Here is a 17,129-nt window from a genome sequence, read left to right as displayed (position 1 = left end):
TAGATTGACTGATGTCACGTAACTTAGTGGTGAATGGAATGGAGAATACCTTGGACTATGTATGCCTTACTGAGTTATGGAAATACCAAATATGAGGAGAACGAAAGACAGTTCACCAGAGTTTATTTCCCTCCAGAAGTCAAAGTTCTTGAGATTCAGTATTGCTCTACTGCTAGCAAATTGCTTTACTGGCAAATTCATCATCCTCTCTTGATCTGACTCATGAAGTGGAGGGCAACTGAGAGTCGTTGCTCTTTTTCTTAAGTTCATTGCATAGCTCTCCCCTTTCTTTAGAGTCCACTTTCTTTCTTTTGTGAGTGCAAATAGGAGGTAAATTTTTCTTCTTTAAAAAATTAGGATGTTGTACTTACTTTTCATGGTCAAGCTCTGCCATTTTCATATTCTTTTCCGTGCAATGACTTGATTTTTGTATAATATTATGCTAATTCCTGTTGTGAAGCCTCTGATCTGCTGCTCTGACACACTAATCCTAACCTAATGTTCTGTCATCCTTTCCTTTTACTGTTCCTATCCACTGCTTCTGGCCAAAACTTGTACTCTTCTCCCACCCTGTCCCCAAAACCCTGTGCCTGATCATTTTCTCACATTTTCATAATGATTTATCAGCTTGCAAAACTATTGACAGCTTGGTCTTGAATACAAAGTACTGGGAAATTTTTAATATAGGAACTCCTACCTTTAATGCATGTTACCTTACGTTGCCTTCTCTTATCACCTATTAGAAAATTTGTATGGTTATTTTTCCTTAGATATAGGAACTTTACAACAAAGTAGATAAACAAAGATCAACTTTGCAACATAAGTAGATAAACAGGTCAGACCAACAGCTGGTAAAACCCACAACATCTCAGAGTTGTCAGTAAAACTGTTCCCATGAGTACAAAGCGGGGCTCGTGTCACTGATTTTCTAATTGTTTTATAGACCCTAGAGATGAAATCCAAAAATCTATATATTTTAAGACTGCTGTTTCAATGTTCTCTCTCCATTTAATAAATTGCAGTTTCCTAGTGAGTTTATTTGCAGATCATTTCAACTGTAAATAAGTGGAGGTTTCCCAGAGGGCCTACTCAAATATTTCAAATGTGAAACACATTAATTGGCCTATCAATAATGTACTGTCTCAGTTAATGAAGAAAAAATCCTCATATTATATACTTACCTCATTTCATAATAACCTGCAGTCTTACTACCCAATAACAGACCATGAATACTCATTTTCCCTCCAAAAACATTTTAAATACTGGTGAGAAGCACTAAGCTCACCCCAAAAGGCATAGGAAATGCATGCTTCTCTAGAAAGTAAATATGTCAACATAAATATAGAAGTTTGAAGCTTGACTAATAGAGGATAAACAAAGCTGGGGAAAGGAGTTTCCTTTTCTACCAGGTACAATCAGATTATTTTGTTGATTTTTAAGAAACATCTTATTTCCAGAAATGTAGGAAGGAAGACTCCTTCAAGGAGTCAAGGGAGAGCTGCCTGTTCTTTAGCACTTCTGGATCACACTTCATATGAATGGGCTTAATCAAGATTATCTTGTAAGTAAGTGTGACAAGTTCCAAGATATGATTAGTTACTTGTGAAAATTCCATATTGTGGAATACATATTCTTTTTATTATTTCAGGCTTGCAAGATACTTATGAGCAGATGAAAAACTCACTACATATGTTAGGTCTTTAAAACAGGTACTTTATATATTAGTAATATTTAGCTGGTATAATTTTTGCAGATTCTGCTCCTTCCTACTTTTAAATTTCTCATGAATATGCGCCATATATCTGGAATGCTAAATTAAATAAAAAGGCAGAAAATGGATATCCCTTTTTTTTTTTGTCTTTTGTCAGCAAGTAAATGTCAGATCCCAGATGACTGGACTAATATTTATGCACATTTCCCAGCCATTTAGAAAGCTGAGTTCTTAAAATATTTCCATGATTTTTGATATAAAGGTCAAACTAGCTTAACATAATGCTTCATTCATGTCAAAAATCTGAAAGTGATATTCATATCTTGCTAATTTTTCCCTCTAATGAAAACAGAAGTTAATTCATCTATTTTCAAAATTTGGCTAAATTCTAAAAGCAAATCGATCTGTTAGCTAAGTAATTAGTTGCATTAAGAAAAATCTGTATACACTTAGTAAAGATACTATTGCATTTTTTAATTTAAACGGTATCTTGGTTTTTTCACTTAAATTACTTCCTTCAGATAAGGCCTACTTCTATTTTCAAACCAAGAAGCATTACTTGCTAATGAGAACTTTCTACAATAGTAACAAATAAAGTCAGTCTAGAGGAAATCGTAGAATAAAAGACCATAACAGAAGGGCAATGAAAACATGTAAAATCATTTTTGGAGCTAAATATGTTGACATTGAAAAGTGGTTTCAATATGAGTAACTTCTCATTGATTGAGAAAATTGAGAAGTTATGAAATCAGGAAGGCTTTTTTGCTAATTAAATCTTATTCACTAACCTCTAGCCTTGACAAATGCTTTCAGAAAAAGCCTCGTCTTCCATAACAGATTCCAAACACGTAGCAACATTTTCCAGAGAGGACCCCAGTAGATCCAACTATTCTTAGCATTTGGGCTGTTTGTCACTGGTACACTGTAGCTTTTCAGCTGGCAATTGATTAGCTACAAACACAGTATAAATGGAATAATGTAAGTGGGATTCAGTTTGATTTAAACATCTGCATGTTTGTGTCTACAGGTGCTACTTACCTAAATCCTTTTTAAAGGAAGAGGAGGTCTAGTTAGTATAGCCAGTGGATGTCCAACAGCAATTAAAGCAGTATATGCCCATGTTATGATAAGCTTAATTGCTTATCATTGTATCTTAATGGATCCTTAAACCTACTACAACTATTTCCTTATCTCAGCTGTGTTAACCTTGAGTAGCTAGCAGCTGGGAAGCAGCTAGATATTGTTGACAAAATGGAATATGCAGGTCTGGCCTTGACAGGAATTTGGTAAGTAAGTAGAGAGCACACTCTGGGACTGCTATCGCATATGCTGCTAATCACATGACTCCTCACCAGATCTTTTGCCAGTGTTCTCACTACAGATGCCTAAATTTAGGTGTCAGTCCCAATGCGAATCCATCCCCATATAATGTTCAGAGTACAAGTTGCATGAATTCCAGAACATAAAAACAATACAAATTCTTTCCTAAAAGTTTGGTGACCGCATGGAGAAACCCCCAAACTAAGAAAATTCTCAGAACTTTTTATAGCTAGAAGCCACTACATAACTTTTAGTACACACTAACTCCAGGGAAAGTTGGATCCCTGTCACCCTCATTCAATCAATGGAGTCTCCAGAGGTCATTTCAGAATCTAATTAAGTACATAGGGTTATATTCAGTTCCCACCCATAAGCATCTACTGCTATTTTGGATACTTTAAGACATCTTGCCTGGCTACCAGATGCCACTCTGTAGGTAGCTGGTTCTCATATTGGACCCTAGGTTACTCTGCCAGGATCTCATGGATGTCTCAGATATCCTAGAGTGTCTCCTGTGGCTCTATCTGCCCATATTTAGGCGACCGAATCAAGTTCCTAATGCTAGAAAGTATAAATCCAATGCAGGTTACCCATCAGTGTAACTGAGTGCATGTTCACATAGCTAATTAGCAATATCTGTTATCTTCCACTTCACTTCTTTTCAAGGTAATACAATAAGGAATTATGACACTATTATGGAATAGTGTCCATATATAAGGACACTATAGTGTCCTAGGAATAGTGTCCAAATATAAGGAATTATGACTCTATTATATCTATTGCTTTTTCTGTTCTCTCCAAATATTTATTATTTCTACCATTGAGTTATCTTTACAGAGACATTATCTCAGATTCTAAAAAGGTATTTTAGATGGTGATTTCCATGGAAAGCAGTGACAAATACCTCCAGAAACCCAGACTGAAATGAACAGTACTGAACATATTACAAAAAAGAATACATCACTGATTCATAGCATAGCATTTTTCATTGTTTTTCTTGTGCATGATTCAAATGTCACCGTTTTTTGTTGACCTGTTGAACTATTGTCCCATAATGAATTGATATTTTCATGTTGTGATTATAGTGAAGCTGAAGAACCCCAGCAAGGTGTTGAGCTATACTTACTAAGACATACACAGTTCAGACAATTTCTCTTCACGTACCTAATTCTGCCTCCTAGTTTGGGCCATCAGGAGAGAGATTCTTTTGAGGATACTTCTCAGCGTTACCCAATCTTTATTTACTGTCTCACCCACCCTTCTAAGCTAAGTATTTTAACTTTCATTCCGTGACCAATGAATTTTCATTAACTTCAATAACCATGAAATTCTGATCATCTTCAGTTAAACAGTGACTAATTCTACAAGAAGCCTCATTAACTGAAGAGATCAGTTGCAAAGCAGTTTTTATTCAGTATAAGTAGGTGCAGCAGAATCTGTCTTCAAATATATACCAGAACTACCATCATGGTCATGTTACTGTAGCACAGCAGATAAAGAATTTCAAATGCATAACTCTCAACTTTTCCATCACATCTACACAGTCTTAGAAGTTGTTTAGGGAGGGAAAATTGTGAGGGAAAAGCAGAAAACTTAATATGCAGCATATAATTTTCCTGTTTAACAAGCTATTAAGGAAAAAAAAAGTGCACTGTGGAAAGTTCAAACAAGAAGAACAAGTATAAATACCCAAATAACTATGTGTAAATTTATATAGCACTATCTACAAATTATTAGACTCAATAAAATTATTAAATAATACCAAAACCAATTTTTTTTTTCTTACAGCACTGACTAGACAACAAACTGACAAGGCTAACACAGCTGTCCAGTAACAAAGACAAAGATTTAAAGGAACAAAAATGCTTAAAAATACAGGTAAGTATCAAATATTTTCCTTTATGGAAGTGAAAAACTGCATTTTCAACAGAAGTATGAGCAAAATATGGCCTAATAGATGCAAAAATTCAAACCTTTTTTTACCTTCTGCAAAATCATCTCTTCCAAATATAAAATTTTGATAAAGTTTTTTTGTTGCTGTTTTTTCCTCCCTCAGTTGGCTTCTTCTTCTGCCTAACATGCAGAAATCAAAAAGTGATTTACCATGCTAAGTGATCTTTTTGCTTTTCCTATTTTTTTTAGGAACTGCTTAAGCAACATTGATTGTCAGTTCTAGTAACCAAATAAATAAGGCCAGATTCAGACTGCTTAAATTCTACTCACATCCTTCTATCCATCCAGTAAATTGTACTCCCTAGAGAAGTCACTCATCTCTTTGACGACGTGCATCTATACTGTCTGTCTAGAGTAGATTCTGAAGTGAACTATTCTCTGGACTATGCCAAACTTCTATGAAGTAAGCTGTTGCTTCATTCCAAAAAGGGATTCAAAATGAACAGGTTGCTGCCTACAATCAAAAAGAGAACTTGTAGATATGGGGATTTAAGGGGAGATTAGTGACTCCTACCATATAAGGACACAAAGAGGAACTCCATTAAGGATAATAATGTTTTGTAAATATACATCTGCTACTCTTACCCATAAGAAAATTTTATGCAAAATGTACTATCGTTTTGTGCCACAGACAGGAATATATGGCAATTCTTTCCCACTGGAATAGTAAAGCCTGAATTAATTACTAATACAAAATCAGTCAAATAATCTAAAATTGACATAAATATTAAACAATGAAAATAAGTGATTTTACTGTTTATGACAGTCTGATTGGAAATTAGAGATAATTCAAGGGGTGCTATCATTCATAAGTACGGATACCACCATAAAACCAAGGAAGGGTGTCATTTTTTTTTCTCTCTCTCAGAGGTCACAGGATCAAATCCAATTGTAAAGTGACATTTGTAGCCTAACACATGCAAGAACACCCTCACTTTTCATCAGCAACTTTGCTTTCTAAGCCTGCCCCTTTCTTTCTTCATTTTCTTGGGCATTGCACATCATTGCCCAACTATATCTGACTGAAATGTAACAAAATAAAAAGTACTCTTTCCTAGTACTTCTAAAAACAAGCAATAGCCATAGATTTCAGGTAGATCTCCCTGAGCAGCAGAACAGGGATTCCCCAGGCACCTGTGATGGCACTAGCACCAGTACAGAAAGATATATTAGACATATTAATTTACATAGAACTAATCACGAGACATAAATAGTTGAGGGCAAAAGGAAAAGACATTATCTGCCTAACCCACTTTTTCTTCATTAAGAAACTAATTGCTATCTTCTGTAAACTCATAGTCAACACTAAAGAAGGAATTTAACATTTATAGAGTCCTAAGATGACACACAACAACTTATATATTATGGGCTTCAATACAACAAAATGAATAGTATGTGAAAATGTGGGATTTCTGTTTCTGTTTTCATCTAGCTTCTGTTCTTGATTACCTTGATTTCCTTGTTCTTGAATTGTTTTGCTATTAAAATTTAAGTCATGTGCTAGTCAGCTTTTCAAATGTTTCCTTTAAGAGGATCAGCACTATTCAAATAAAAATTTTCAATACAGTCTCATTAATATCTCTGTACTCCCCTAGCAATCAGTCTCCCAGACACGTATTTCTATCTGTAAGACAGCTCTATATTTTTATTTGGTTGTGGACAGGGAAGAGTAAAAAGTGGGGCAATTTGCTTTCTTCATACTTTCTACAGTAACTTCCATAACTCTAAATTTTTCCTAGAATAGCCATTTTTCTCATTTATTCAAGTATAAAAACTTTTATCTGAGGAATATTTTCCAAGAAAAAGGATATACTAAAAAAGAGCAGTTGGATTAAAAGCATAATCTAGAACAGGAGTCTTAAACAGGATTGTTAGCTTTCACAAAAGATCTTTTAATTGGTTCTCATTTTCCTTCTTTTGCTGAACTGAATGCTTTCTTGGTTATAGTATTTCTTCCCAGTGAAGGTCTGTAAGTATAGACTTAACAGAAGTCTGAGCCAAACAACATTCACTAGTGCAAGGCTGGTCACCCAAGAAGATAAAAATAAAAATAAAAACTCTTAGATTTGTACGGCAAAAGTAATTAAATGCCAAGTCTTAAACTTAATTTTGAAAGGATAGAATTGAAGCACACTAAGTTAAATAATAAAGTGTTTGCTGTGAAGAGCTGCAAGCAGGTAGAAAAATATTCTATTATTCGAATTGCTTTGAGCAATTTGATCTAAATGATGACAGAGGTATTTGCTGTATCACTTGAACCAAAGCAGATTTTGTGACGAATAATTTTGTCTGAAGCCAACAGAAAGATGTCCGTGCGCACAGTGGCATATCTTCCAGGTCTCAAACAAACTGATACCACTCAAAGGTGCTGCAAAGAAGAAAAGGCCCAGGCCATCCTCTTGAGATTCTCTTCCACGGGAGCAGAAGACAGACAACAATCAACAGAGTCTAGTTTACAGAAATCGTTTTAATGCAGTACCGATCTGCCTTCCATGGGGATGGAATTCACAGTTCAGATGTCCTCTGCCCCAATAGAAAAGGGACGACCTTTAGAAGACCCAACACCATCAAAAGGACAGGAAGCAATAGAAAAAAGTTTGAGAGGTGTAAATTGGATACAAAATCTATGAGGCTCATATCAAGGTGCCAAAGATAGGGATGAAAAAACAGACAAACAAACAAACATTGTTTTATTAGGCAAAAACAGAAAATAACCTTGCAACATTCAACAGAGCTGGAATTACTGAAAACTGTTAAGACACTGAAGTTATATTTAAGAAAGCTTCAAGTGAGCGCTGAAGAATGGTGCTTTGTCAAAAAAAAAAGATATTATTTATTTTTGCACTATAGACAGCTCAGGAGAACAGGATAATTAATGTTTATGGATCAGTATCCTAAGAGATAAAGCATACATGTGAACCTGTTAGATCAAAACATAAAATGAGGGAAAAAAATTATCTTTCACAGAGGACTTCAGCCCAGTGATATGTACTGGATATGCTGCCATCATCAACTGAAATTTCTAAATATCACACAACTTCTTAACTGAAAATGAAGGAAGTAACCTGTGTAAATGTTTTTTAGTCTTCCAGATGTCAGTCTCAGATGAACTAACAGAATGGTCAATACAAAAGTCATTAACAATGAATTAAAGGTGAAAATATAACTTATATGTCTGCAAAATAGATCCTGTCAAGCTAAGCTGACGTCATTTCTTGATTGGATGACTTTTCTGGATGCAGGAAATAGTTAAATGTAAATCCACGAATGGCATTTTGATAAACAAAATATAAAGATCTAGACATGGCACAAAAGGATGGTTGCCTGCAAGCAATTGTAAGTGACTTATCACACGATTTATCAGAGACAGGTCTCCTGAAGTTCCAAATATTTATTTGCTATACATCATTTTTCCTTAGTAACCAAAAAAAAAAAAAAAACAGCACTGTTTACAGATACTACGAAATGAGAACATGTGGTAAATTTGAACTGGCATATCAGCTGGGAGCAAGCAAATAATATATTCAGGTTAACCATGTCCAGAGGCAAAGTGGACTACATCTTAGTGTAAATCATTGCTGAGGATAGTATAACCCCACTAGGAGGTTAGTCATGGTCCAGGTGGTTACTTCACTTTAAATGTAGCGCCACTGGCCAAGGAGGGGATATAAGCAGGGAGTTCAGTGGTTACAGGCAACTAACACACAGGATTTGCTTATAATGTCCCGGCCAGATCCAGATAGGTGAAAGATGGATGGAAGAGGCAGCAGGTGAAAACTAAAGCCCTTACATGGCTAGCAGGAGACCACTATTGTGCATGTTTATCATATAGCTCCTTATCCGTTTCATCTACATTGCTGAAAGCTTTGAACTTACTCTCTAAATACATCTTTTAATACAACCTAGCATAACAGTACAACTGGGAACAAAGAACACAAGACATGTTCTTTGTAAACAGAAGAAAGTCTGCCCTGCTTAAATGAAAGTTATCACTCTGAAGATTAGCCAAAAAGGCTAACCTCAGGATAACAGTGTCAACCTTTTTTAGATTTCACTGTTCAGTTCTGATAATCAGATATGAAGAAGAATATTAAAGAGAATTCAAAGAGTTATGAGAGTTATTAAAGCATTTGAAGATATACTTTGAAGCTCAGGGAGATCAACCAGATGACATTGTATGAGAGAAGTCAGGGGATATTTGTATTTGTCTTTAAATATTAGAAACAAATAACAGCTTCTTCAATCTAGTAAACAAAAGCTAGTGACTGCAAATGTAAGGGAAATACATTCTGAGCAAAAACATATACATATTTTTACTTCTCTTTTGGAAGAGTGAGAACACTGGAACAGTTTATCATCATAAGTTCACCATCACTAGGAAATTTAAAATCACAAGTGTGTGTTTTATTTTGAATTCTATTTCAATTTTTTTTTTTGGAACCCTTCGAATTCCATTTTATATTATAGAAAAGGAAAAAAATGATGACTGCAGTGGAACCCCTTGCTTTTACAATGAAAGATCTAAAGAAAAATTTCATGGCGTCGCATTAAAAATATCTAATTAGATTTGCAAAGATTATAGATAAAATAGGGTATTAAAAAAAAAAAACCCTCCTGAAAAGTCCTCTCATGGAGGAAATTAGTTTACAGCCTTCAATTATCTCCAAAAAAAGTGGAGAGGGTGCTTAATAGATCACATTCCCAAATATTCTTAGATATAAATTATGGATGTGTGCATTTGTGTGCATGCAGTTACACAACTTCAGAAGTCAAAAAGATCAAATTATTTACTCAGTATTTCTGTGTTGACATCTGACATTCCAAAGAATCACTGCAAAGATTGAATGAACATATTTGATACTTTCTGACTACTGACTACTTCTGAGAAACTACTCATGCCTACTCATGACTACTCTTCTCATGACTGCTTCTGAGAAATTGGTACAGGTATGGTACCTTTGAGCTGAATTTACAACAGGACATATTCAGACAAATTCTAATCAAAATTTAACTTAGTGTCAGGAAAGTATTTCTACTATTGTTGAAGGTTATTCTTCCTACGAGAGAAGGGAAAAAAATATTTATGTTTTACAGAATAAGTTACTAGCTGATTTGTTTCAGTTTTTAATATTCATGTCATTTATAGATAACATATTTATAGGAAGCAGCTCTTTATCCATCATGCATCCTTCACTGGACTGATCAATACAAAAGCAAACCATTTTAACTATAAGATTAGACAATAGTTTCTTAAAAGAATTCTGGATCAGTTTTTACTTAGCTCGAAGATGTATCAATATTCATGGATTTAAATTTGACCGAAAGGTTTGATTTGATTCAAGGGCTTGTTTGGATATATTTTTCCCCCAACATCCTTCAGGAGGATGCTAACTGAATTAATGATAGCATTAAATACATCTGCCTCTTTTTTCATTTCTAACATGTTCATAAAAAACAGTTCTTTCAACAAATAAAGGTGATGAGATTCATTGCTGTGTTGTTTTTAAAATCGCTATCTCTGACCTCTGAAGAACAAACATCCCATAGAAGGAAAAATGACATCATTTAAGTAATGGAATTATTTTTACATTTTTCTCTAAAAGTGTTAAAAAAGTTAAATCATTAATTCTTTTACATGGTCATATTTCACAGCCTTTTATAACAGTCACAATGTACCCTCAGCTTTTAAAGGCACAGTAATCAAAACAAATACATCATTTTGAAAAGAAACAAGGATTAACAACTTGTAAAAATAGAATTTGAATTTCAAATACAGCTGCTAATAAAATCTGGCAAAATGGCAAAAGTTAGGGTCTTTTGCAGTCAGTACTTCACTTGGATATATTTTTAAAGTGACTCTTAGAAGGGCCAGAATTAATTTGTTTATGAATTTGAAAAGAGGGATGGAGACTACTGAAGTGGGTACCTAAGGAAACAAAGAAATATGGTACACTTCAGCTAATCAGGATGCACTTAACAGGGAAATTTGCTTAATTGAGATGTTTCCCAAGGAAGCAATTTAAGACTAATGATACCTAATAGTGATAACTGCTGTTTAATGGGGATGGTAATTCCGCTTAATAGGGATACCATCAGGTAATTATGGCCAGGTCTAAGCTACTGACTTCTGTTGGCAAGCTGTATCTGTCAGGCATCTGAAGAGATATGATCCTTGATCAACAACTAGAGGAAGCAGAAACAACAAAGGCAAACTTCAGTATTGTAAAATTGTGCTTTTACTGCATACCTTGTGTTGCTAAATAGGGAACTGCTGACCTGCTGATTTAAAAAAAAAAGTTTTCTGGTATTTTTCCACATTGTCTTAGAAGTTTTTGATGTTACAATTTATAGATAATTAAAACATTCCTAAGGTTTTTCTATGTCCTTCCCTCAGCACATTTTACCCACTTAGCTGCATTCATTGGATTTATGAACACACGTTAGGATAGGAACCCAAGCCCAAACTTAAAGAAAAAAAGTCTTCCAATTTCAGGCAGTCTGACCTTCTGTTCCAAGCTAACATTGGTATTTGGTTAATTTCTTGTGACACAATGTTAGTGCATGCTGGGTGGCTTTTAGCTCACTTGCTCCATCAAAATCAGCTATATCGACCGTGGTGCTCTGATGTACAGATGACTTAAGCCGGACTCTCCAAATTCTGTTTCTTTCAGTCAAAGAGTGATTAACCAACAGAGTGGCAGGCTCACCACAGCCTCCTGGAGAACAACATTAGTTATGAGGATCCTGTCTATGCAAAATGCTGTTCCTCTACCACTGTGTCCTAACTAATACGTTCCGCTGTAATTTAGCTTGACAAATACACACAGTCCCTGGGTACTATTATATAGAACACCTTTCCTTTGCTAACATGGCTTAAGCAACTCAGCCTTCATATATTCCTCCTTCATTCTGTGCTCCTACACCTGCTGCTGTGCTGCATGCCAGCCTCCCAGGATGATAGATCAACAGGGATAGAGAGCGGGAAGTAGAAGCTATATCCTGGATACTCACAGATCAGTATCTTTACGGCAGCAAACTCTTGAAAGCATAAAACAGGTTCAAAGAAAAACAGCAATAAGAAAACACAGAGCGAAACCTATAAAGCTTGACAAATATATGTTATTTACTTTGAGGTCACCAAAGATCAGCTAAAAACTTTTTGGGATATTTTTCATAACTGCACTCTCCTCTGAGGTGGATATAATTTATCTAAGAGATAAGGAAAAGGTGGAAGGGCGTTAGAGGAACACAGTCTTCCAGTAAGTTATATTATTGCAGGGAAGGACAAACAGGTACAGTTCACTAGCTTGGGCATGAAAAAATGACAAGAAAAATACAGAAGAAAACAGTTTGAAAGTCAGCTACAGAGCACTGATTCAAGAAAACAGGGTGAACAATTGACAGCTAGCAGTTAATTCAGCAAATTTAGATGTTTGTTCTCTTCAAACTATTCACAAAGAGACTATGATTTGTACAGGTCATTGGAGGCATCGTTTAATAGGATATATTTCAGTTTTTAGGTTGCTGGCAAATTGTTCCTGCAATAACTGTTTCTAATATTTCTACTCTAATATGGTGGAACACTGTATTGACTCTCTAACTGAAACATTTCCACTTCTGGCATAACTTTCAACATAGTTCTGCAAACTTTTCAGATACGAATATTTATATAACCAAGTATTTCTATGCCTATACATTTATATATATACACACATGCATATATACATTTTTATAGATATACATACATATATAAATAAATATATATATTACTTATATTTTTCATATTATATATATAAATACACACATACACACACATAAGTATGGAGGATGTGTTCTTTAAAGAGCAGTCAAAAAAGGAGCGCAAAGGAAAATCGATATAAAGGGATCACAAATACCATTACATATGCCTTGATGCAAATGTCAAGAACTCAATAGCATTCTTCCAAATTTGGCCCAAGAATACCGCTATGAGACATCTCTCACTACACAATTGAATATTTAGACTTGCAAATGAACTCAGCTATACTGTCCTGCAGCAGGACTCCATCCCCAAAATTTGTCTGTTCATGGCAATGAGAAAAGCTCACTGATAGTATCTTCCAGCCACTACGTCTTAAAAAAAGCATGAAGTATCTGGGACTCTTACTATCCCAAAATACTTTCTAAATAAAAGATGAAATATTGGAGAATGAAAGCAAGATTTATTGTATTACTGTAAACTACCTAAATAAACTCCCTGCTGTTACTGAAAAAAGTCCTTCCTATCTACAAAAGAACAGAAATACTGCTGCTGCTCTTTTCCCAATTACACTGTATGCAGTGTGGCCTGCCATGGATGTGACCCTAATTGAAACTGTGTTGAGATTTCATATCTGCTTCTCTTGCACGAGCAAGTTTTGTCCATGTTATTGCTGGCAGAATTTTTACACTCAGGAGTCAGCACTATTCTCCAAAATATGGAATGAAAATAGGAAATGAAATTTAACATAAATGGCAGGAGACATCAAATGATGAGTCAGATTAGAGGATACTCAGACAGGACAGAGAATTTAACACAGGATGGGAGTCCTGAGCTTTTTAAAGAGAGACGCCATGCTGTAGTTTTCTATGAAGAGGTACAGAGGCTTCTGCTGCCTCAGGGAACAAGAGAAAAATGTCTAGATAAACAAGAAGATGCAGAAAAACTTCCTCCATGGCCTGGATATAGCAGCTGTTATTTCTTGCCTTTTCAAAGATTTTAAGGGACAAGTTTATTAGTGATATAGTCATACTTTAAGGCTTTTTAAAAAAAAGAAGATATCATGTAGATAGTTCCATCTGATATTTATCTGGAGTGCTTTACATGAATATGTTTCTACTAACTATCTGCATTCTAGAATTGCCTTATCCCAAAATCAAGCATCTTCAGATAGTCAGAGGTTTGATTTGCCCTTGAATTTTCCAAATAGGTTTTGCTCTCAAAGGGAGCAGAAGTCCTACTTGTACATCCCTAGAGAAGTAGCATATCTGTCACTTATGCAATGGAAGGGACTTCTAGTTCCTAGCTCTGGACAAGCTGCCAGCAGCAAAAATCTTTGATGGATAGCATCTCTAGTTCTTACAGTCCAAAATCAGAATTCAGTGGAGGAACTGCAACTCCCAGCACAGTATCTTGTATTTAAAAAGCAGAAACTCTCTTAGCTGGCTATTGTCAGTGGGAGCTTGTTTTAGTACAAAAAATTACTATCAACCATAAATCATAGATAGCTTTAGCTCATAGCTTTCACTTAAACTAATAGATCATTGAGTAATCAAGTGATTAGCTCTCTAATTAGAACAGCATATGCTCAGTCTCTTAAAAGCACATGCATGTTGGACATAATCATTGTATATCCCTCATTCTGTTGCACACTGCAAAAGCACAAGCACCTGAACCATACTGAACACAAACAGCCACTGTGACCATTTAAAGATAATTTGCAATAATGATCAAGACACACCAGTGCCCCAGGAAGCACAGAATGGGCTTTCAAATCAGAATGAAGGACATTTCTTCTCTCCCTCTGCTATTACTCCTCGATAATGACCACAGGCACTCAACACTTTTGGCTAACTCATCTGGATAATGATAACAAATTTTAAAATCAAAGTCTGCCTTTTTGCTACTCACCCCTTCAGGTTTATCAGAGTCAATTTCACCCAGGCCTCAGCAGGCTCATGCAGGAGCAGCTGACAGTCTCCTTCCCTACACTGCATAGTGATCCAAGAAGAAACTATCACATTTCCTATAAACTTGTTTCATCACCAAGTGTAAAAAGTCAAGTAAGAATGAGATATGAGGGGGCTGGAGCACTTGCCCTGTGAGGAGAGCCTGAGGTTTGTTCAGCCTGGCTTTGGGTAGACCTAATAGTTGCCTTTGCATTCCTACCAGGAGGTGATTGAGAAGAGAGACCCAGGCTTTTCACAGAGATTGACAGTAGGAGAACAAAAGACAATGGCCATAGAAGGAAACAGGGCAGTTTCAAACAGTGCACAAAGTAAAACAAAACCTACAGACTTTTGTGAAGGTTTCAAGACACAGCTGGACAAAGTCCTGGGGTCTGAATTCAGTGCGTACCTTATAGGTGCAGAAGGTTGGACTAGAGACCTTCAGAGGTCCCTTCCAACCTGAATGGCATTTCTGTGAGTCTATGACTTACTCAAACACAATTGTTTCTTGTTTCTTATAGACCTAATCTTGCATGCTTCTGTATGCAATGAAATTATCATTCAATTCGTTGTTTAAACACCTACGTGCCTAAAAAAAAGCAAGAAATTAGAATGCAAGTAAGTTAGGAAAGAAGTATGAGAACAATGGAAATAAATACAAAAGAGGAAAGAAAAAGTGCAATTTATCAGGAGAACTGGGGGGAAAAGACTTTCAGCTAAGGATGACAGGAAGAAAGCAGTATCATTTTTGGGTTCTGAGTGTCAGTGAGTGTCAGAAGAGGAAAAAAGAAAAAAAAAAGAAAAAGGTGTGCAGCCGAAAGAGCAAATTGAAAATCACATGAACAAATTGACTAACAGCCAAGCTAGTGAAAGCAATGCAAGAAAGCATCACTAAGATCTAATTGTGGAATGGACTCAAAAAATAGATAGGAATATATTTTTTAATGCTCAGGAGGAGGGCAACTGTTGACTGAGGTTTTGCTAGGACAGTGTGAAAGGGAGGATACACTTGCATCAGCCTTGCATATCCTCTCTGGTGCCATGCACTCACTAGGCCAAGTACCTGAAAGGGGGAGGTGGAGTCGTTAGTGTCATTGGATATGCCTAATAAATAGCAAATGTCTTACTTCTTAGTAGCAAAATACTAAGCTAATAGTTAGCAGCAGACAAAAACTTTTGGGTGCTATAGGAATCTAGAATCTCAAGAATTAACTAAAAAGGATGACAAAAAGTTAGAAGTACATCCAGAAAAAAAAAATGGAAAATCGATTAATGACATAGTTGATTAGCCAGAAAAAATATTTTGCCACACATGACAAAGTAAACTTATAATGACTTAAGATAAGCAAATAATTTATTTTGTACAGGAATATCTCTATAAAAAGAGCTCTATATCCTGTGTCAGTCACTTAGTCCCTAGAACAAGGTTCTCAGTTACTCTAGAAATGTTCCAACGGGAAGAAGACGGCACAGCAGAATTAATATATCTGACTCTCTACTTACTCAATCCTCTCAGAATTGTCATTTTAATTTAAGCCAGGCAACTTGAAATAAGCAGGTCCTAGTTTCCAAGATCAGAATCTTCTCTTGTAGTTTACAATATGATCCTGAACAAGCTAAAATATCTTTTTTTACCTCTAGAGGTAAAAAAGATACGTGTAATTCTTTTTTTTTCCACATCATTTCACATCACTTTTTTACTATCCTGTGCCTGAATAGGTCCAACATGGGTGCAGCTACACTAGTGTTTCAGTGTGGAATTGGCATGTGTTTTTAAAGCAAATTTCCTGATCATCCCTGCATATTGCATATTGATTCACATTGTGAAGTAATCTCGGAGTGCATGAACTTTGTACATTTCTGATGAAATGTAAACTGGAAGATGTGCTTCAGAGGTGCACCTGGTGTACTCCTACTGCTGTTTCAGCCCACAGGACCAGACAAGAGCTAGTCTGGAGGAAAAACAAACAAAACACTGGGTTGGGTATAGTGTACATATCAACTCCTCTGCACTCTGTAGATTTGCTCCTATTGATCTACAATGCCTGGTAATTGCACAGAGAAAATTAGTCCAGAATTAGGCATGCTTTAAAACTTTTGAACAGTCATGTAATATTTGATCAATCATGCTAACTTATTAAAACTAGAAAGAAACTAAAGTGCTAGCCTTTAAATTTAAATCAAGAAAGACAGAATAAAAGATTCTTAAATACTTTACAATACTGGATTTAGCAACTGAACCATCAAAAAAGAGAGTGATTCCTGAGAGAGTAAAAGAATGAATAAACATAAATTATTAATTTGTAGAAAATCTAAAGACATGAATTTATACACCAGATCACCTTCAGTAACATTGTAGCAGCAGGTATAATGTTATCTCAATGCATATCAATATATTATCAAGCGTAATATGCAAAATGCAGAAAATCTCAGCAGTCATCAATTCTCATCTGTGTGT

Source organism: Struthio camelus, chromosome 3 (assembly GCF_040807025.1).
Source record: "Struthio camelus isolate bStrCam1 chromosome 3, bStrCam1.hap1, whole genome shotgun sequence".
Classification (NCBI taxonomy): Eukaryota; Metazoa; Chordata; class Aves; order Struthioniformes; family Struthionidae; genus Struthio; species Struthio camelus.
This window is presented reverse-complemented; position numbering follows the sequence as displayed.